General features: G+C 41.1%; 1 long non-coding RNA gene across 2 annotated transcripts; it reads right to left on the reverse strand.

Annotated features, from left to right (window-relative positions):
• Positions 1 to 17,336: 17,336 nt before the first annotated feature.
• On the reverse strand, positions 17,337 to 18,104 carry LOC111610140. Of its 2 annotated transcripts, none has more exons than XR_002753513.1 (2): positions 17,642 to 18,104; positions 17,337 to 17,457 (listed from the first exon to the last, which is right to left on the reverse strand). It is a non-coding gene; the product is annotated as an uncharacterized LOC111610140 (long non-coding RNA). The 2 variants fall into 2 exon arrangements; XR_002753512.1 differs by having other exon boundaries at positions 17,337 to 17,482.
• Between the last annotated feature and the right edge of the window lie 4,614 nt (positions 18,105 to 22,718).

The following is a 22,718-nucleotide window of genomic DNA, read 5'->3' on the forward strand; positions in this document are numbered from 1 at the left end:
GGAACCTGGATCACAGGACACACACACAGATACCAAAACCACGAATCAACAGTTTCCCCTCTTCTGGGTGGAAGTAACCTGCAAATCAAGTAAGACCAGTTTAATTTCTCTTGCAGTTCCAGTTTTCTGATTACTTCAAACTCACCATTTTCCTTGCTGTTCTTCAGTGTGCAGATGACTCTGTGTGCTTTCCCCACACCGTTTCACCAACATTTTCATATTATTCAAATAAACTTTATTTATCTGATTACCTGTTCTCCTGGTGGGAGGGTTAAGAAACTGGAACCCACCATGACAGATTTGCTTCATAATGGAACTACTGAGGACAAAGGCATGAGCAAGCTATGCAGCTGCTTAGGACCCCAAGGCGAGTAGGGGTCTAAGAACTTTTTTTCTTTTTTTTTTTAAGTAATGATTTCTATGTGATTATATCTATTATATTTCATTGTAAAGTTGTGATTTAAAAAAATTTTTTTACAATAATTCATACTTGATCATGTCAAAAGCATTCCTTATCCACCTTATTCCTAGCCCCCATGAGGCTTTGTGATTTATGGGCGCGACTTCCACCGCAAACCGGAACCGCCATTTGTTTGCAACTCGCTAACTGACTTTCGTCAGAGGTTTTAGGCTATAAAATGTGTGGGAACACCATCTATTACAGCTTAAGTGCGGCAATATTGTTTTACCGCTACCTGCAGCTATTGCAGGGAGGGATGGTGACTTGGAGAAATGGCCACAAATAACCCGCACTAGCATATTTAACTACTTCACTGACTCAGTTGGTTCGGATGCAGATGCTGTTTTTCTATCGTTGGCTTTTTATCCACACAATGAAACAAAAACACAAAGCATTTTGGGTTCTCTCTTCAAGTTTAGAATTTTGTTTTAGCCAAATGAAAGCTACCACTTATCACAGAAATGCTGCCTTTTTGTTTCAGGAGCATGTTCAAAACACACCGGTTGCTGCCACAAATTAAATTTGGTCTGATTATTAGGGTACAGCCAAGAGCAGAACAGTTACCCGAGTTCCGCAAAGGCATCTTTCAGTTGCAAGTTGCTCTCTATAACAGGTTAATGTGTGATTAGACTAGATTCTAATCCAGTGAGGAAATTCTCCATATTACGGTCCGGAGCACAGCAGCTGCAGTCATTTCTTCGCTGATGTGCAGCGACACTCAGCAACGAAGAACCTCGAGATTCTCGTTCTGATGGACTAAATAAACCCAGATATTTTAGTTTGTCTTATAAAAATTTATTGCTGGCCCAAACATAATGATAAAGACACAGATCCTGAACTTTATTATTTTTTGAATTCAAACGAAAAATAAATTTTTCGAGCTAATATGTAGTTCTGGTGTTTTACACTGTCGGCATAAAACTGCAGCTCAAAACTCAGACCAGCTTCTCTGCTTTTCTCTTCTTTATTACTGTCAGTTTGTCCGAGAAACGAGCTGCTAGCAGTGCTGTTAATTCACGGTCATTCCGTTTCAAAACTTAACACAGTGTTCCTGTCGCTCCCTGTGATTAAACTCACAATTACAATCCTCTGTTCTGAGCATCTCTCAGATAGCAGACGGAGAGTCCGTAAATAAGTTTCACTAAATATTGTACAATAACCGAAAAGAGAGATGTAACTTCTATCATGAATATAGATTAGGAAAAAACCCTACAAATTACAGTGAAATACTTTTACTTCCGGTGGGCGGCGGAAGTAAGACCCACAATCGTTTCCACAGTAAGCCTCTTAGGAATAAGGTGGATACCTCCAAAAAGAAAAAAACTAATTGCTCCCGATGGCCCCCTAGTAGTCGCCGGTAGGTCACGCTTCACCGGTAATATGAGCGGCTGTGCAATGTGCAGTGAGCATGCAAACCTCCAAAGCACTGGTGGAACATAAGTTAGCAAAACAATGTTGTTGACTTATTCTTCAGGGACAAAGAACAGAAAGAGGAAGAATAGAAAAAAAGCTAAGATAAAGGTTTGTTTTCAAATCTCTTGGTAATGTAATGTTTATCAAAAAGATTTGAGAAGCTGCTAATTAACGTGCTAGCCACCGTTAACAATCCAGTTCAACAGGCAAACATTTATGTAGTCTTTGTATTGTTGTGAAACTGAGTTTTAACTTTAAATGAGTTGACTTGTGGTTCTGACTTCTGAGTTTTTTTGTTTTGTTTTCTTTTGCTTCAAAAAGGTGTGATTGTTAGCAAGCATGATGTAATCTAAAACCTCCTGTGAGACAAGTGTACTGACTTAGATAAAGCAGTGCACAAAACACAGTGAAGTAACGGCAGCAGAAACATTACTCCTCAAATCCATCACTGTTTGTGATGGATTTGGGAGCACTGAACCTGAAGCTGAACCTGAAGCAGCCCCATGCTTCCTTTAGACTCTAGTGCCTTGATTTAGAATTTTTATTTTATTTTTATTTTTTCAGAAAAGCCAAAATTTGACCACTGAACAGTCTGGTCCTTTTTCTCCAAAGCCCAGATAAAATGCTTCTGATGTCTCTGCCTCAGAGGTGGCTTAACACAAGAAATCATACAGTTTTAGTTCAAATCCTGGAATCGTTTTAGGACTCTTGAAGTTCTGATTCCAGCTGCAGTCCAGTTACTCTGCCTTAAATCTGAATGTACTTTTCTTCACAGTGCTGGAGAATGTCAATAACCATTGACAATCTCTAATAACATTTGTCAATAACAATTATCAAGTAGCCGTTTGATTTTATGGGCCACAACATGGCCATGACATCACAGTTCTCTTTTAATGAGACTTGCATAATATTGTAATTATGGTTTTTATAAGCTTTAAGCCATAACTAACAGAAATAAATGCTACATAGGTTTAAAACTGCTTGTAATGGATTTATATGAGTTTCATTTTTGATTTACTAAAACGCATATTTTCAATAACATTCTAGCTTATCTATTCTTATTCACCTATACATACAATAGAAAATATCAGAATTTGATTTTGGAAGATGTATCCAGGTAGAACTTTGGTGTTGAGCTTCTGTGTTGTTACCCAAAGCTTCATATATGTGATGAAATTTGCCTGCAGTCATGGCCTGAGGCTGCGGCTGCCCTAGAGACAAAAGAAGATGGACTGCCACCATCATGTTTAACTATCCTTGACACATCACTGCCCTTATTGTGCCTCTCAATCTGAACACTCGCACACAGACGCACTAGCAACAGCAGTTCAGTGCTGCAGTGCTGGAGCACCATCTGTCAGCCTGGTGTCAAGTGGCCCTTGTCTTCAATGATTATGGGAGCTCCTGCTGCCTCAGGTGGTCCAAAGACCAGCTCAGGGGCCAGGCCAAACCATATGGTCTGTGGGGCATAAGGGAAACCCAGGGGAGAAGCTCCCCTCTGCTGCTACTGGAGAGGATATGAAAAAGGCATGTGTCTATGACTGACTGTTGAAATGTTTCAGTCAAGGCTGATATAAAAGTAAAGGGTCTGACAGATGTCATTCAGTTCGTGAGAAAAGTCATGGGGGACAAGGAACAGAAAGAATAAGGAAGAAGTTCACACACGTCAAAATCTGGGCTAATATTATATAAGTGACCAGAATTGAGTCTGATACTATGTGTTTGGAAAGTTACATAAATATGGAAAAAGTTAAAATAAAAAAAAGTTAAAGGTTTGAATCAGCTGTACTTTTGTCCCCCCTTCATTAAAGCCATAAAACCAACATGTACAGATTATTTCTGAGGTATGTGAAAGTAGATGAGTCACACACACAGAAACATCTGATTTCCAAATGCATTATTGAATAGTGTTTTTGCCTTTTCTGTTTTGGAAAGATGATGCAAATATACACAATAGTTTTGTTTTATGATTTTTTTCCCATCTTGCTGAATGCATCATTTTAATAGTTAGACAAAGTTGAATTGTGTATTTCTGAGTCATTTTCTGAAGTGCATTATGTTAAGAAGTTCCTTAAAAATCCAGCCACATTTATAGCCTCCAGTATAGCTGCTTAATCCTACTCAGAGTGATGGTATCCTCTCCATCAGCCAAAGGTTGATGTGTCCTAGACAAGTTGCCAGTTCATCACAGGAACTCTTCAGTGACACACCATAGGGCCAATGTAGAGCACACAGAAACAAAAGTCTTTTTGCCATAGAAACAAAAATATAAAGTTTAAAGAAGTCCACAAATATATACATATGTAAATAAAGCAGGTCAAAAGAAATTTTAGTATCTATTTTCAGTCTTACCTAATACAATAATACAATCATTTCTATATTTGATGCATATTATGACTTTATTATGTCTTTCTATCTCTTTGTAATCTCTTCTGCCGTCATCTGTTGGGGCAGCAGCATCAGAGCTAGGGACCTAAAAAGATTCAACAACCTGATAAAGAAGGCTGGTTTTGTTCTGGAGCGACTGTGGAGATGACAATTCAATGAAGGATTCTTCATAAAATTAAGAAAATTATGAACAACCCTGACCATCCTCTTCATGAGACTGTCTTGGGAAAACAGAGTGTCTTCAGTCAGAGGCTTCTTCAGATATGTTGCAATACAGACCGTTACAAGAGATATCTCCTGCCAACAACCATAGCTATCAATAACCGAAGAATCTGACTTGATTTGAGTTCCAACAATATTTAATTTCTCTTTGGGATCAATAAAGTATTTTTGAATTACAATTATAGGAAAGGGATTTATAATTTATTCTTAAACTTGCCAGTTTGCCGGTCTAAAAAAAATTTGCAAATAATGTCTTACATTTCTCAGGTTAATTATCTTTGTTCAGATTTGTGAGTGTGTGTGTGTCTGTTTTGGAAACAAGAACATAAAACCAACTCAATTTGGTTTTATTTTGACAAGTTTGTTAAATGAGTGCCCTGCTGTTGAAAGACACGGGATATTTGTGATCCTATTTGCTGTCAAATTAAATCGAAAGTAAAAGTTATGATTCATGGAACATGGCTATTATGTGCTGAACTGTACAGGTGTCTGTTTCCATTTGTCTGTATCATATTTGAACAGCCTCCATTAGTGGAAAGTGCACCCTAACATATAAAAATGTTTGAGTGATAAACTAAACTGTGGTCAAGGGCCACACAAAAACATTCCAAGGCGCTATCCCCTACGCCACCACAGCACGCCCTAGAATTATATATTTTATATATTAGTACTGTGATCACAGTATGCTCCAATTAACTTTTGATTTATTGTAATTGCTAATGAAGTACACATTTTAGCTACTTATAAATGTATTTTATAATTCTGCTTTGCCACTTTGTACATTGCATGCTGCACTACATATTACAGTATTGCAAGCATATTAGAATACCAGTATACAGAAGGGTGAACTATAACCCACTTTCCAGGTGAAAAAATTACTTTGTGTATTCAATATATTCACATTTTTCAAGAGTACATTGCCAATATACCATGACAGAATTGTACAAACTGTCAATATATTAAATGTTTACAGACAATATGCTCAATAAAAATAACTTTTTATCAGTAAAATTGGTAAACTTTAGAGAAAATGTGAAAAATATTTAACCAAGAACAGAATATTGTTTTAATTCAATGTCACAGCATTCCAGTATTACTCCAGACAAACTGACATTTCTCGTTCCTAAGAACAGTGAGAATCAATGATAGAACATTCCCGTTCACAGGGAGTCAGACAGGGCAGGTGGAAGACGGGGAGAGGTCGTGGAGTTGATCCAAATCCTGAGTACCTCAGCAGAAGGCATGATGTGTGGAGAATTTAAGATCAGATGTCTTAAACTTTATGAACGTTTAAGTTAGCTTTTCATTTTTACCCTTTGCAGATCATAAATTATATTTACATTTTATTTTACGTGGCATAATCTTAGCTGTTTATAATGAGTTTCAACAATTATTTTTATCTGTCACAAAGAGCATATTCAACAATTAAATTTACAGCAGACACAGCAAGTGTTGGAGCAACATTTGGAACAGGATTCAGGCCGGATTCTTGAGGTACTCAGTCATTGTGCTGTTTCTCCAACATTACCTCCTGTTTCTGGCCAGCCATCCTGGAGCATCTACCAGAGGTCCAAAGAGATGATGCCTTCTGTGGTGAAGAGGAAGAGCTGAATGCAACATCCACCTTGTTGCATTTCAACCCTACCACAAATTACACACTGGAGGTAGGAGTCCTGCATCTGGTACAGATGCATCTGGTACATCTGGATTGACCTGCATGCTGTTGTTGACCTTCTACGTAAAGGTGAAGACAACAGGCAGCATACAGACAGTTTATGTCTTGGCAGTGTTGGACTCTGGGCTCTGGTCACAAAGCGGTCATCCCAAGCTGGTGTGTTTGGACAATCCAGGACAGATTTCCAGATCCTTATGGGGATTTATTCCAAGCTGAATGTAGCTACAGTGTTGTGTGCTTTTAACATCTTTAATGCTTTCTGTCTGCATATAAATATTTTGCAGATTCAAAACATTTCTAATACATTTGTTGTGAATACTTCTCAATAAAGGGTTTAATTTTTTCCCCAATTGCTCATTTTTGAGAGGACAACTTTATCACACACATTACTAAAGTAACTGTTGGAATAATTAATACTAACTTGATGAAAATTACTGGGTCTATATTAGTTATACAATGTCAAGAAATCTCAACACTTACTACTCATTTTTGGTCCTGCAGCTTGAACGCAAAAACTTTTTAAACCACGTTTTATGTTACATTGCACTGTAACTTTGCTGAACCCCCAAAATTGATCTTAAAAAATTTCCCTGTTTATTGTCCCCTCAGTAATGAAATGGAATTTCCTCCCTTGGCGGGAGAGAGGGTGTGCACCGTCTGCTTATTTCTTGCTTGTTGCTCCGTGGATAGCGTTCATAGTTGAGTTCATAGTATATCATTAGGGCATTGACTTAATTGCTATATTTAATATAGCAGAGAGTGGTGGTTTCTGACATGGACAATATGGGCAACCGCCCAGGGTGTTATTTTTTATGGATGGCATGAGACCTCCTTGGATGGTGGCATAGAGATGGAAGCAAAGCAGAATGAAGAAGAGTTTGAATTGATAATTATATGGGTTAAATTTGCTTCAGCTCTAAGTATTTAATATCTAGGTGTTTTTATGGGAATGTGAGTCTTTCAGATCAATTTAAGAAGCAACTTTTATCATATTTCACATTTTTTTGTGTCATGTAGCGTTGGTTGCCTTGACTCGGTCTTGACCTCTTGGTCCCGACTTGGTCTTGGACCCTAAAAGTCTTGGTCTTGTCTCGGTCTCGATACACTCTGGTCTTGGGTTAGGTGATCTTGACTACAACACTACCCCGAGAGTGGATGAGATTCACCCGGAGTTCCTTAGGCCTCTGGATGGTATAGGGTTGTGTTGGTTAACGCAACTCTGATGCACTATGGAGCATCAGCGTCATATTGCATGCAATATGACATATTGCCAATGTCATATTGCATGGACATTGGAAGTTGGGGGACTGGCAGACTGGGGTGTAGTCTCCCTGTTCAAAAAGGGGGATCGGAGGATGTGCTCCAATTACAGAGGGGTAACACTCTTAAGCCTCCATGGAGTGGTCTATTCAGGGGTTCTGGAGAGGAAGGTCCGTCAGATAGTCGAAACTAGGATTCTGGAAGAGCAGTGTAGTTTTCATCCTGGTCGTGGAACTCTGGACCAGCTTTACACTCTCAGCAGGGTCCTGGAGGGTGTGTGGGAGTTCGCCCAATCGGTCTACATATGTTTTGTGTACTTGAAGAAGGTGTTCAAACGTATCCCTCGGGGAGCCCTGTGCGGAGTTCTCCAGAAATATGGGGTTCTGGGCCCTTTGTTACAGGCTGTGTCAGAGTCAAGGATTCAAGGATGTTTTATTGTCATAGCACCTTGATAGTTTGTGGTACGAAATTTGTACTCAGGTGCCAGATTAAGAATTTACTACACAAATAATAAATACGTAAATAATAAAATAAATAAACAAACGAACAACAAAGTAATTTGAGATATATATACAGTATATACTGTATATACAGTATATATATAGTTATGTGTGTAAATAATCTATGAGGTGAAGCTGTATTTGGGGCAGCTTGAGTTCAGGAGTCTGATGGCTGAAGGGAAGAAAGTGTTCCTCAGCCTGCTGGTCTTGCTCTGGATGTTCCTCAGCCTCCTGCCTGAGGGGAGCAACTGGAACAGTCTTTGTGCAGGGTGGGTGGAGTCCTTCATGATGAGGAGCACCCTCCTCCTGCATTGTGGTGTGTAGAGGTCCGAGGTGGAGGAAAAGCTGCTCCCCACAGTCCTCTGTTCAGCCTTAACCAGCCTCTGCAGAGCCATCCTCTCAGCAGCAGTGCAGCTGCTGTGCCACACGGTGATGCAGGTGCAGAGAACATTCTCCACCACACAGCGATAGAAGCTCCTCAGGACTAAGTTCCCAAGTCCAGCTCTCCGTAGCTTCCTGAGGAAGTAGATGCTGGTGGGCATTCCTCACCAGATGGGAGGTGTTGGTTCTCCAGATGAGGTCACTAGTTATATGCACACCCAGGTACCTGTAGTTGGAGACCACCTCCACAGATGCTCCTCCGATGTACAGGGGATGAAGAGAATCCTTGCCCCTTCTGAAATCCACCACCATCTCCTTGGTCTTCTTCACATTGATACAGAGGTTATTTTCTCTGCACCACTGCACCAGGTGGTGCAGAGAAGAGTTCCACCTCTTCTCTGTATTTGGACTCATCAATGTTCATGATGTATCCCACACTGCTGTGTCATCGGCAATCTTTACTATATGACAGCTGGGTTGCCTTACCGAGTAGTCATAGGTCAGCAGAATGAAGAGGAGGGGGCCTAGCACGCAGGCCTGTGCTCCATCACCGTCAGCACCCCCAGTGCTGAGGGTAATGGAGGAGGAGACGGTATTGTGGATCCTGACAGTCTGAGGTCTGTTAGTCAGGAAGTAAAGAATCCAGTTCCCCAGTGTGGAACTCAGTCCAAGAGAGGAGAGGAGAGCTTCTGCACCAGTGTCTGTGGGCTGATGGCGCTGAAGGCTGACGAGAAATCCAGAAAGAGCAATCAATCAATCAATCAAATTTTATTTGTATAGCACATTTCAGCAGCAAGGCATTTCAAAGTGCTTTACAGCATTACAAACACAGAAACACAATGAAACATAGAATCAATAATCAAAACACAGCATTAAGTCAAGTTCCATCAGTAAATTTGTAATTGATTACATTTCAAATATAATTCTAAACAGGTGAGTTTTTAGTTGAGATTTAAAAGAAGTCAGTGTTTGACAGTTTTCTGAAAGTTTGTTCCAGATTTGTGGTGCATAGATGCTGAAAGCTGATTCTCATCATTTGGTTCTGGTTCTGGGGATGCAGAGCAGACCAGAACCGAAAGACCTGAGAGGTCTGGAGGGTTGATACAACAACAGCAGATCTTTAATGTATTGTGGTGCTAAGCCGTTCAGTGATTTGTAAACTAACAACAGTATTTTAAAGTCTATTCTTTGAGCTACAGGGAGCCAGTGTAGGGACTTTAAAACTGGTGTTATGTGCTCTATCTTCCTGGTTTTAGTGAGAACGCGAGAGTAACACTCACGATGTGTTTACAGTTTATAGAACAGACAATCAGACCAGTGCTAGGTTCGGCTACGGGAGTAGAGAAATGTGCAGGTGTATTAATGACCACAGACCAGAAAATAAGTTTAAACTGCCGACTTATTATTTGTTGAAAAGAAAAGAAACAACAATATTACAAACAATTGACGTACAATGACACAAAATTAAATCCAAAATAGTTTCCCCGTTTCTTTCAGAATATTGTATTTATCCCTGCTTGAAATTTTAAACCTAATGTTAGGTATTAAAGTGTAGCCGCTCTCATCAGACTCATCTGTTGTACATGTACTCTGCGTTGTGTGTATAGGCAAAGGGAACCAGCAGACGAGGACACCAGGGTGTATTGCAGCAGTAGGGCAGATTTATTCTGTTTAAAACAAAAAATGCATCAGCACTCCAGTTCTTGGGCTCTGGCTTTCCCACACACACCTCTCCCCAGCGCAGCTTGGCGCGAACTCAGGACTGTGGTAAAACCAACCAAAATTCTCTGACATTCACAAATAATAAAGTAAAATGTCAAGACAATTAAAATAAGACCAAACAAAAATAATCTGCCCACTAGTTACAATATTTTATAATTCAAACTGAAAATATACAAAATACATTAATCTAACATTCAGATAACATTTTGAAACAACTCACATACCTGTTTAAAACAAAAAATGCATCAGCACTCCAGTTCTTGGGCTCTGGCTTTCCCACACACACCTTAACAAATCAAAAGAACAAAAATAACCACATTGGCACGGTAAACTCAATAAATGTCCTTAACGTGGGAATTAAGTGCCCAGTACAGTGCTGCGCTAAACATAAAACAGTTGGGAAACAACATATAAAAACTTGCGAGTTTGGCAAAAATACTTTTAAGGACATTTTGAATACTTCAACAGACAAACACAAGACAACTTTGTACGCTTACCTCTCCCCAGCGCAGCTTGGCGCGAACTGAGGAGGGCAGCGCGAACACACAGGATATGACAAGGAGACAGGAAACAAGAAAATAAAAGCTTCTCCGCCAAAATAAAATACAATTCAAAAACTAAGAAAAACAAATATACACAGGTAATGAGGATGGATTTGAGGTGAAATATAAACAGTTTTACACACTTGTTACATCCACCCCTCCTATATTTCACCAAAATCCAAGTCAGTCCAAATTTTGCAATCCTAATACAAGAAAAACTGACAAATTTGATAAATATTTAACACAGGGTTGCCATAACCAAGTACAGCATTCAGCTTGAGAGCCACCTACAAAACAGGTTTCGAAGGAACATACGGTTGATCAGGCCTCTGCCCTTCTCAGATCAATATGATGCCATTTACACCATATAATTCTGTGTCTACTTTAAACCCATAAACACAATACCGGATGTATATTTGAGGAAAACAATATTCCATTACAGTTATATTGCTGAACTGTCCATATAAAGACTCTAAACAAAGGAGTTCACTCAAAACCAAGTAAGAATGGATTGGGATTTTTGGCTCACAGAGTTTGCCAAATCCCTAAAATCAAAAGGTCTTTGAACCATGGATTCAATGAGTCTGTTCACCCTTTTGCTGACCCTGCCCACCCGAGTGCTAACGACTTGGTCAGCATTCTCTGGAGGATGACACATGTCCATGTTGGCGTCTGAATTTACAGGAAGAGCCTCTGTGTCCATAGAATGAACTTGACTCACTGCATGTAACTCTTCTTCTGCCAAATGACTATCAGCATGTTCACCTGAGAGTTCCAACACACTGTGAGGCGTTACAAGACTCTGGTTGGATAAGCCTGGTTCTGACACCTCTCGATCCAGAGAAACATCGCTGTCACAGTTCGTCGATTTACTCATCTCCCATGCATTATCTCTATCATCCAAACTTCTCTCTTCCGAAGCATCAAAGGAGTCCGACAGGCCTTGCGCCTCCTCTGCCCCGACAACAGCGATGTCATCCTGGGGTGTTCCCACGGGTAGAAAGCTGATGTCCAGTATCAGATTTCTGTGCACAATTTTTTTGTTACCTTGTTTGTCCTCCAACTTGTATGTGTGAGTTTGGAGATTCCTGTCAACAACTGTGTAGACTTTAGCACTCCACTTGTCAGATAACTTTTTCTTCCCTCTTTCACCCTTGTTTGCTAACAGGACCCTGGCTCCAACGTTCAAATGGGTACCTTTCACTTTTCTGTTGTACCCTTCTGCCTGTTTATCTTGTTCTTCCACAGCATGTGCTTGAGCTATCCTAGCTGCTTCATACAGATGTGACATGAGTGTTTCGGCATAGTTCTTATAATCAGTAGTCGCCGGATCACACAACACCTGTTTGAAGATCACATCCACAGGGAGCCTCGGAACCCGACCAAACATGAGTTGGAATGGGGCAAATCCTGTAGTCTCATGAACTGTTGCATTATATGCAAAAGTCAATGTTTGTATTTGTTCAGGCCATTTGTTCTTCTCTCTGAGTGGCAATGATCTGAGCATGCTGCCAAGTGTGCGGTTGAACCTCTCGGTGCCCCCGTTCCCCATGGGATGGTATGCAGTGGTATGAGACTTTGATACTCCCGCCAGTCGAAGCAATTCAGCAATGAGCTCACTTTCAAAGTTTGCTCCCTGATCTGAGTGGATCCGTTCAGGAAATCCATACACACAAAATACGCGGTCCCACAACCTTTTAGCAACCTGCTTTGCTGTTTGATTGGTGCATGGAAATGCGTGGGCTAGCTTTGTGAAATGGTCAGTCAGGACAAGCACGTCCACCGAGTTTTGCTTTTTATCCTCCGCACTCCAGAAGTCCAAACACACCAACTCCATTGGAGCAAAGGTTCTTATGCTTTTAAGAGGGGCTCTAGCAGAAGGTTCTGGTGTTTTGGCAAGAATGCACCTCTGGCAACATTTGACATACTCCTTCACATCAGTATCCATCTTCGGCCCAAAAAATCTCTGCCTTGCCAGGTGAAGAGTCCGTGCCTGCCCCTGATGTCCAGCCAGGTCATGAATGCCTTGCAAGGCTCTGTCCTTGAGGCAATCAGGAAGAACAAACTGATGTCTTTTCTGTTTGCTGAGGGGATCTCGAGTGACTCTATAAAGGATCCCATTTTTGATCTTGAGCCTCTCCCACTGTTTAATGAACACCATAGCTCTTATGCTGAGTCCTGCTCTTTCACGTCTGGATGGACGCCTCTCTCGGATAATGAATGGCAAGATTTTGGAAACATCCGAGTCAAGCTTTTGGGCATGTTGTAATTCATCCAAAGTGAACACAGGGAGCGAATCTTGCCCTGGTATGCCCAAATCTTGGACAGACTGAATTAGTGCTACTGCACGGGTCTCAGTAACCAAATCCCACTGGTCATGCATCTCCAGAAGAGCCTTGACTGCGTCACACTGGTAAGGTTGCGAACTACAATGAAGTTCTGGTTCACCACAAGATGGTTTCCTCACTTTTTGGCTCTGGACCTTTAGGTGAAAAGCATCTTGGACCCCATCTTGGCTAATACTATCAGCTTCAATAAGGAGGCGAGAATAGCCCTCAGTGATGATCCTATGACTGACAGTTGTTGCAAATGGATCCCTACTGAGTGCGTCAGCCACTGTATTCTTGGACCCAGGTATGTGTTTCAGATCAAAAGAGAAGGGTGCCAGCTTCGCAACCCAACGCTGCTCACAAGCATCAAGTCTTGGCTTTGTCATGATGTAGGTGAGCGGATTGTTATCAGTCCACACCGTGAATGTTTGACCTCTTAACCAATGACTGAACTTCTCACATATACTCCATTTCAAAGCCAAGAATTCAAGCCTGTGTGCCGGGTATTTCTTTTGGGAGTTACTCAGTGTCTTGCTGGCAAATGAAATGGGGCAAGCCTTCTCTTCTCCAGCTGGTACTTGAGACAAGACAGCTCCAAGTCCGTCCAGTGAAGCATCAATAGACAAAATCAGAGGCTGTGAAAAATCTGGGTGTGCAAGAACAACACAATTCAACAACTTTTCTTTAAGACTCAAAAAGGCTGTTTCACACTCCTCTGTCCAGTCAGATGGTCTCAGTTTTCTGTAAGAACCCGCATTTGTCGTTGTTTTGGTTTTGCCCTTCCTCTTCTGTCCAGCAGTTAGGGCAAACAGTGGCTTGGCCACAGATGAGCAGCTTGGAATGAAATGTTGGTAATAAAATACCATACCAAGGAAGGACTTTATCCTCTTGACTGAAGGCGTGCATCAATCATCCTCCATCAGGTCAGCCTTTGTCATCCTTGTAATGACTTCCACTTTTCCATGGTCGACAGACACTCCATGGCCATCTATGATGTGCCCCAGAAATTTCACTGATGATCTCATAAAGTGACATTTCTTGGGGCTCAACTTGAGATTGTGCAGGCGAAGGCGTTGGAACACAACCTCTAACCTCTCCAGAGACTCTTTTTCACTCGAAGCAAAAACAAGGAGATCGTCCAGGTAGCACAACAAACTGCTAAAGTTCAGATCTCCAAATATGCTGAGCATCATTCTCATGAAAGAAGCAGGGCTGTTACACAGGCCTTGAGGCATTCTATTATATTCGTACAACCCCATAGGAGTTGTGAATGCTGTGTATTTCTTGTCCTCCTCCGCCATAGGAATGTTGTAAAATCCTGACGTCAAATCCATAGTGCTGAAGTAAGTGTTGCCTCCAAGAGCAGCTAAGCAGTCGGACTGGTGTGGAAGTGGGTGCGCGTCTTTGAATGTCCTTGCATTTAACCACCTGAAGTCTGTGCATATCCTCAGACTGCCATCCTTCTTCCAGACCAGCACAAGAGGAGAGGCGTATTCACTCACAGATTTCTTTATTATCTCCTGTTCCTCCATGTCAGATAAAACCTGGCGCAGTTTGAGATAATGAGCTGGTGGGATTCGGCGGTATGGAAGACGAAATGGTCTATCGTCAACAAGCCGGATGCGATGTACAAAACCTTCTGCCTTGCCACAATCTAGAGCATGCTTAGAAAAAACATCATTATATTTCTCAAGCAGCTCGACCAACTTGGTTTTCCCTGCATCATCAGTGTGGCATAAATCAATATTGAGGTCACCGAGCCCAACCTGCTGCAATCGCAGTTTCAGATCTGCGGACCTTTCTTTGACATGTCCCTTCTCTGGAGCAGTGGTTTCAACCTGGCTGATGCCTTGAAAAACCTCAAAATCTTCAACCGCCAGGCAAGGGGACACGTCTGCCAACTTGCTGTTTCTTTTCAGCCTGATGGGCTTGTCTGATAGGTTGGCGACTTTTAAAGGGACCCACCTATCTCCCCATAAAGGAGTGATAATGCGAGCAACCATGATGTTGCGTGGCATCGACTTAGATGAGGTTGGTTCAGTGATTACAGTACTCCCTGGAGACATGGGAATGTTATGTGGCAGCTTACCCCACACCAGATGTTCAGTCCTTGCCAGTAGGGTAACAGACTGTTGTAATTTAACTGTGCCAATCTTCTCTGGGAGTTCTTCACCTCTCCACCGAGAAGTGCTTGCCATCATGTTGAGAAACTGTTCACATTCTGGGAGAAGACTGGGACTGGACACTAAACGCCAATAATCATTGGTTATTTTCAGCTGATGCATGAGAAATCTTATGACATTTGTGCCAATGATTAAATCGTCCCTTTGGCCTGGCACTACTAACACAGGGACAACACATGTCTCGCCATACAATTTCATTTCCACCTCATACATGCAGCGGGGCTTGCTGAGTGTCCCTCCACAACCAATGAGAACAATTTCTTCAGAGAGGGGAACAGGTTCCGAAAGTGAGTTCTGATTCAGCATCATTTGTTCCACCTTCTCACTCAGTGTGCAGGCCATGGAACCAGAGTCAAGCATCCCCTGTAGCTGAAACTTGTTATTTAGAGTCACAGGTGTATAAAACAGTTCATCAAATGGCTCAACTCGTTGTGTGTTCTGAGCTATCACCCTAGCACCAGCTGGTGCTGCGGCACATGCCTTTTCATATTGCTGTTCAATGTCATTATTATTGAGGGTTTTTTCTTTTGAGCCCACACCACCCCTCATCCCATGCAGGCCAGCTAGTTTAAATGCTGGGGATCTTGTGGCTGGAGACCACGCTCACCTCTGATAGATAAGCGGTTGGGACAGTTTTGCTTAATATGATTTGGTTCAAAGCATGCTAAACACAAGCGTTTCTCTTTGCAGTGTGAGATGGTAGAATGATCCCAAGACTGACAAACCCTGCATGCTTTGTGATGCACTTGACTGGGTGAGTTCTGTCTGCCTGCAATCTGACTGTTCTGTGAGAGAGTACGCTCAAGGAGACTGATTAAAGTTTTCATGCAGCTGTCATTACCATGTGACGGGGCTGCTGCACCAGTCTCTTGGTGCGATGGAATGTCTCTTAAGTGACAGGGTGGTGGTGATAATTGGTCAGAAACAGGAGCTTGAGCATGAACTGTAGCTAGTTTAGGATATCTTGACCTGGAGAATGCCTGCTCTCTGGTTTCAATTTGGTAACGATCAATGTGCTCCTGAATTTCACTGGCTGTCCATTTATCTGGTGCTTTGAACTTCAAAATGGCAGCAAGCGCTGGGTCTGGGCAATGTTTCACAAACATCATAGTTGCTTCTTGGCAAGGGTTATCCACATGCCGTCCTAATCTCTTCAAGCCCTCTTCTGCTGCATCAACTGCCTTGTTCAAGCGTACCCAGTAATCTAGAGGTGTTTCTCTTGCTAGTGGCACAGTGTTATAAAAATCAGCCATAGGCATACATGAATAGGGCACATCACTGAAATGTTGTCTGAGAATGCTGTAGACAATATCTGGTTTTTCCTGAGGCTTTAGTGAAGGACTGCTTCGCAGCGTTATCCTCACAATATCTTTAGCTCTTCCCATCAACTTAGAGAGAATCTCCGAGTACTGTTCATTGGTGGGTATGCCTCGTTTTCTGAAATAGATTTTCATTAATTCTTCCCACTCGTCAACAGTGTTTTTGTCAGATCCATCTCCCCTGAAAATGGGAGGTTCTTTGACATCTGGCTGTAGTACTAGCTTTGCCCCAGTCAAGTTGAGGTAAGTGGGATCACCTTGTGATTGGCCCACACTGCCCTGAGATTGCAGACCCATAACACTCCCTTCCCCACATTCACCTTTAAGACGGTCCATTATGGACTGTCCAACTTGCTGTGCAATGCTTGTAATAAGGTCACTTAGTGGTGGGTCAGCACTAACTGAATTGTCCGAGACCGCACCATCATGCACAATGCTAGAAGATACATTCTCAACTACGCGTGTAGAACAAAAGGCTGGAGAGCCTGCATCATTGGTGTTTCGAACTGGGGTAAAAGGCAAAGCCTCGATCATTCTCCCTCTCCCCACAGAGAAGTTAACACCACTCAATGAACATTTATCCTTGTCTGCCTTATTTTTAACATAAGTCATTTTCAGTTTTTTTTTTTTTTTTTTTTTTTTTACAGTTCTTTACATAAAACCAAATATATACACAATATCTGTTTTTGTTGCTGGAACACTATTCCACGTTTGACTCTGTCACACTATTCAGTCTGTATAGACGGGTTAATGTAACAAGCAACCTCAGGTGACCAGCTGACGTTGATCCACTCTTCACGAACCACGATGAACTTCTCCGAAGCAGTGTGGATCCGGGTCACGGCACCACTGTAGCCGCTCTCATCAGACTCATCTGTTGTACATGTACTCTGCGTTGTGTGTATAGGCAAAGGGAACCAGCAGACGAGGACACCAGGGTGTATTGCAGCAGTAGGGCAGAGTTATTCTGTTTAAAACAAAAAATGCATCAGCACTCCAGTTCTTGGGCTCTGGCTTTCCCACACACACCTCTCCCCAGCGCAGCTTGGCGCGAACTCAGGACTGTGGTAAAACCAACCAAAATTCTCTGACATTCACAAATAATAAAGTAAAATGTCAAGACAATTAAAATAAGACCAAACAAAAATAATCTGCCCACTAGTTACAATATTTTATAATTCAAACTGAAAATATACAAAATACATTAATCTAACATTCAGATAACATTTTGAAACAACTCACATACCTGTTTAAAACAAAAAATGCATCAGCACTCCAGTTCTTGGGCTCTGGCTTTCCCACACACACCTTAACAAATCAAAAGAACAAAAATAACCACATTGGCACGGTAAACTCAATAAATGTCCTTAACGTGGGAATTAAGTGCCCAGTACAGTGCTGCGCTAAACATAAAACAGTTGGGAAACAACATATAAAAACTTGCGAGTTTGGCAAAAATACTTTTAAGGACATTTTGAATACTTCAACAGACAAACACAAGACAACTTTGTACGCTTACCTCTCCCCAGCGCAGCTTGGCGCGAACTGAGGAGGGCAGCGCGAACACACAGGATATGACAAGGAGACAGGAAACAAGAAAATAAAAGCTTCTCCGCCAAAATAAAATACAATTCAAAAACTAAGAAAAACAAATATACACAGGTAATGAGGATGGATTTGAGGTGAAATATAAACAGTTTTACACACTTGTTACAAAAGGATACTATTTATTTTAACCTAGGTTATAGTTCCATGTAAGTTCAAGTTGATACTGTTAATCTATTTAATTTACAGTTTAGTTGTTTTAATTTTTTTAATCTAATTTTAATTATTTAGAGTTTTTTTAAGAAGTTAAGGTTTTTTAATTTCCTGTTTTAACCATTTCTTGTTTCTATTATAACCAACAGACAATTTCACATTAAACACTAACAATGGATATTGAATGTGGTTCGAGAAAAGAAAAAACAATAAAACACAACAAAAACAATCCAGCAAAAGACCGAATAACTTGTGATTCAAATCAGTGTCTTTTCTTTCTGATGATCCTGAAGGGTTAATCCCGTTTCTCTGAATCCAGTGCTATTTCAGCAGGAAAACATGGGCAGGTCATACCAGTTTGGATGAATTGCAATGTCCAGCAGAGGGCGTAGCTCCTGATAGACGGCGGTTACAGGGCTCCTGGGTTACGGCTCATCTTGTTTCTCACTAGCGGAATCCAACTCAGCAATCGACTCGGAATTTCCCGGTCCAATTTCCAGCAGAACCTTAAAAGGCCAAGTCCAGTTCTGTAACATATAACACTCCGAACGCAGTCAGTAAAAAAATGCGGAAAGCTCCTCCTCCGAAGAATGGAAAAGGGTTCCAGTCAGCAGGTAGACTTTTTAATCGTCTATTTTCTCTTATCTCTATCTCTTTCACAGCACAACTCTTAGCTTCTTCGTTCTCTCTCCTTCTTCGAGCGCCAGAGAATGTAGCAACCCGGTTGGCTGGAGCAAGTCACATGGGCTACACATCAATGTGACCCTTCAGAATAAGAGATTTTACTCAACTTGACGGTTTTAGCTGCTGACAAAATAATACTCTGTTTTATACAAATTTTTAACCAAATAAAATATCATAACACAAAATACAGCATTCTTAATGTTTGTAATTATTACTTTTTATATTTTTAACTATTTTAGGACCTATTTATTCTCTATTTATTTATTTATTTCCTATTTATGCATTTTATAGCTAGTTTCTATGGAAAGGCTTATTTTTAATGAGGCTATATTAACCTGGGTTACACGAGCAGCAACATTCTGGATCAGCTGCAGCTGTTTGATTTGTTGGACAGACCTGTGAAGATGCTGTTGCAATAATCAATACGACTGAAGATGAACAGATGGATGAGTTTCTCTAGATCTTGCTGAGACATTAGTCCTTTAATCCTGGAGATGTTCTTCAGGTGATAGAAGGCCGACTTTGTAACTGTCTTTATGTGGCTCTGGAGGTTCAGGTCAGAGTCCATCACTACTCTCAGGTTTCGGGCCTGATCGCTGGTTTTCAGTTGTAATAACTGAAGCTGTGCATTGACTCTAGATCTATAACTCTAGATCTATAACTCTAGATCGTTCCTCTTTAGGTCCAAAAATAATAACTTCAGTTTTGTTTCTGTTCAGCTGGAGAAGGTTTTGGGACATCCACACATGTATCTGTCCTAAACATCTGTTCAGTGATTGGATGGGCTCTGAGCCACCTGGTGACATCGTAATGTAGAGCTGTGTGTCATCTGCATAGTTATGATAGCTAATATTATTTCCTGTTATAACCTGAGCTAGTGGGAGCATATGAATATTGAATAAAAGGGGCCCTAGGATTGAACCTTGGGGTACCCCACATGTGACCTTTGACCTCTTTGATGAAAAGTTTTCAATTGAAACAAAGAAATCCCTGTTCTTTATGTAGGATTCAAACCAGTTAAGCACTGGACCGGAGAGTCCGACCCAACTGTCCAGTCGATTCAGTAATATGTCATGGTCAACAGTGTCAAAAGCTGCACTGAGGTCCAACAGAACCAGCACTGTGGTTCTCCCACAGTCCGTATTTATATGGATGTCAATGAACACTTTTACGAGGGCGGTCTCTGTGCTGTGGTGAGCACGAAAACCAGACTGGAAGGAGTCAAAGCAGTTGGTTATCGTTAGGAAGCTAGTTAATTGTTTACACACAGCTTTTTCAATAACTTTGCTGATGAATGGGAGGTTGGAGATCGGCCTGTAATTCTGCATTAGTGATTTGTCCAGATTGTTCTTTTTTATAAGTGAATTGATTACTTCTGTTTTCAAAGCCTGGGGGAAAATGCCTGATGAGAGCGATGAGTTTACTATTTGGATCAGATCAGCAGCAATAACAGGCAGGACTTTCTTAAAGAAATGTGTGGGTAAAACATCCAGACAGCAGGATTTCCTGTAGGGTTTTATAATTAAGTAGTTGGAATTGGGTCATTTTTCCTGTATTTGTTTTGTTTGGGCACAGCATTGGTACTGACTTTATAGTGGATGTACATATTAATCCTCCGATTTTTTGAATTTTCTCTGAAAAGAAACTGGAAAACTGGTTGCAGGTGGCAATACATTGGAATTCAGGTGGTAACATCACAGGAGGGTTTGTGATTCTGTCAACTGTTGCAAATAAAGCTCGAGCATTGTTAATGTTTTTGTTTATGACATCTGCAAAGAAAGCCTCTCTTGCATGTTTTAGTGTTAAATGATAGTTACGTAGTCTTTCTTTATAGATGTCACAATGAACGTGGAGTTGAGTTTTACGCCATTTTCGTTCTGCCCTACGGCAGAGTTGTCTTGCAGATCTAACTGTTTGTGTATTTCTCCATGGAGATTTCTTTTTGCCAGACACAACCTTCATTTTAATTTGGGCAATGGAATCAATAATATCTGAGACTTTAGACTGAAAATCATTTACCAACTTATCTACATCATTACAGCTTAAGGGTGAGGAAGAAGAGTAGATTTGATTAAAAGTTTCTGCTGTGTTTTCAGTGAGAGAACGTTTTGTGATGGTTGCTGTTTGTATAAGTGGGTTAAAAGATAAAGAGCTTTCAAAGATAACAGCAAAGTGATCCGACAGGGTGACATCAGTTACAGAGACATTGGAAATATTCACACCCTTACTGATAAACAGGTCCAGTGTGTGTCCTTGAGTGTGTGTTGCTTGTTTGACATGTTGTGTTAGACCAAAAGTCTCTAAAATATTAGCGAGCTTTTTTGCCCCTCTGTCTTGGGGGTTGTCAACATGAATGTTGAAATCACCGACAATTATTAAACAATCATAATCAGTACATATAAGAGACAGAAGTTCATTCAAGTCAGTAAAGAAATTTTCCACAAAAGTTGGAGTTTTGTATAGAGTTACTATCAAAGTTCGTTTGTGGCCTTTAACCTCAATTCCAAGATACTCAAAAGAGGTGAAGTGACCCAAAGAGATTTTACTACAATTTATGGTATTCTTAAATATTGAAGCCACGCCTCCTCCTTTTTTGTGTTTTCTATTCTCACTGAAGAAATTGTAGTTAGGAGGCGCAGATTCAATTAGTACGATCGATTCATTATTATCATTCAACCATGTTTCTGTCAGAAACATAACATTGATATTATGCTCAGTGATGAAATCATTAATTAATAGAGCTTTAGCACAGAGAGAGCTTGTATTTAAAAGAGTTAGTTTAAGCGACTTGGAGGCCAAGAGTTCTTCAGTCTGAGGTTCCTTTAGGCAAGGGATCAGTCTGATGTTTGAATTAAAACAGCTGTATTTTATGTTTATGTTTCTTGTAAATTTTCTTGTAGTGATCCGGACAGGTAATGTCCTGTTCTGCAGTGCCGGGGGGCCAGACACATTCTGGAGTAAGAAGGGTGTAAAGATAAAGTCTCGACCCCGGCCTCAGACCTCAGAAATGCAGAGTGATGGATCCTCTGGGAAGTTAGAGTCAGGTGGCTTAAATGAAGTGAGGTCTGCTATGTGAGCGCTAAGGGGAGACGTCCCAAGTACAACCTGTTGATTCATTCCATCTGTAAATTTAAGAAACTCCGGTCCAGAAGACATTTCTTCATGTGTATCTTGTGAATCCTGTGAATGAGTGGGTGAGCAGAGAGGGAGGGGAGAAGGAGGAAGGGAACCAGTCGCTCCGTCTTCAGTCGATGTTGTATCAGCTTGTTTTTGTTCCTGATAAGCCGAGGGTTTCATCCTAGTCAGAAATCCTTGAGCCTGTTCTTCTGAAGCGATGATCACGTTGCTGTCCTTGTTGATAAAATGAAAAAGATTTGCAGTGAGTAGCTTTATCCCATGTTTATTAAGATTGCGTCCGCCTCTTCCAAAAAGGTGAAAGCGCTGCCAATAGATCCAGAGGTTATGGATGAAGGTCACTGAGCTGGCAGAGCAGCTTTTAATCAGCCATTTGTTTATCATGTCCAGCCTGGAGTGTTTTTCGTCTCCCCATTGAGGTGATGGAATTGGACCACTGAGAAATAACTTCATTTTTAACTTTCCCATAGTGTTCAGTAGAATATTAAAGTCCTTTTTCAGAATCTCAGATTTCTGCTTTGCCACATCGTTGGCTCCAACATGCACAACTAAGGACTCAATATCTGGCTGATCAGCGGTTAGCGAAAGAACTTTACGAGTTAAATCAGATACAGTGTCACCAGGAAAAGAAATCACTCTTATTTTCTTGGGATTGCAAACGTGACTGGTTCCATTTACTGCCTCATCTCCAACGATAAGCACTCTTGGCATACCTTTCATTTTCCTGGTAGCTGCTTTGTCCTTTG

Source organism: Xiphophorus maculatus, chromosome 11, assembly GCF_002775205.1.
Source record: "Xiphophorus maculatus strain JP 163 A chromosome 11, X_maculatus-5.0-male, whole genome shotgun sequence".
Classification (NCBI taxonomy): domain Eukaryota; kingdom Metazoa; phylum Chordata; class Actinopteri; order Cyprinodontiformes; family Poeciliidae; genus Xiphophorus; species Xiphophorus maculatus.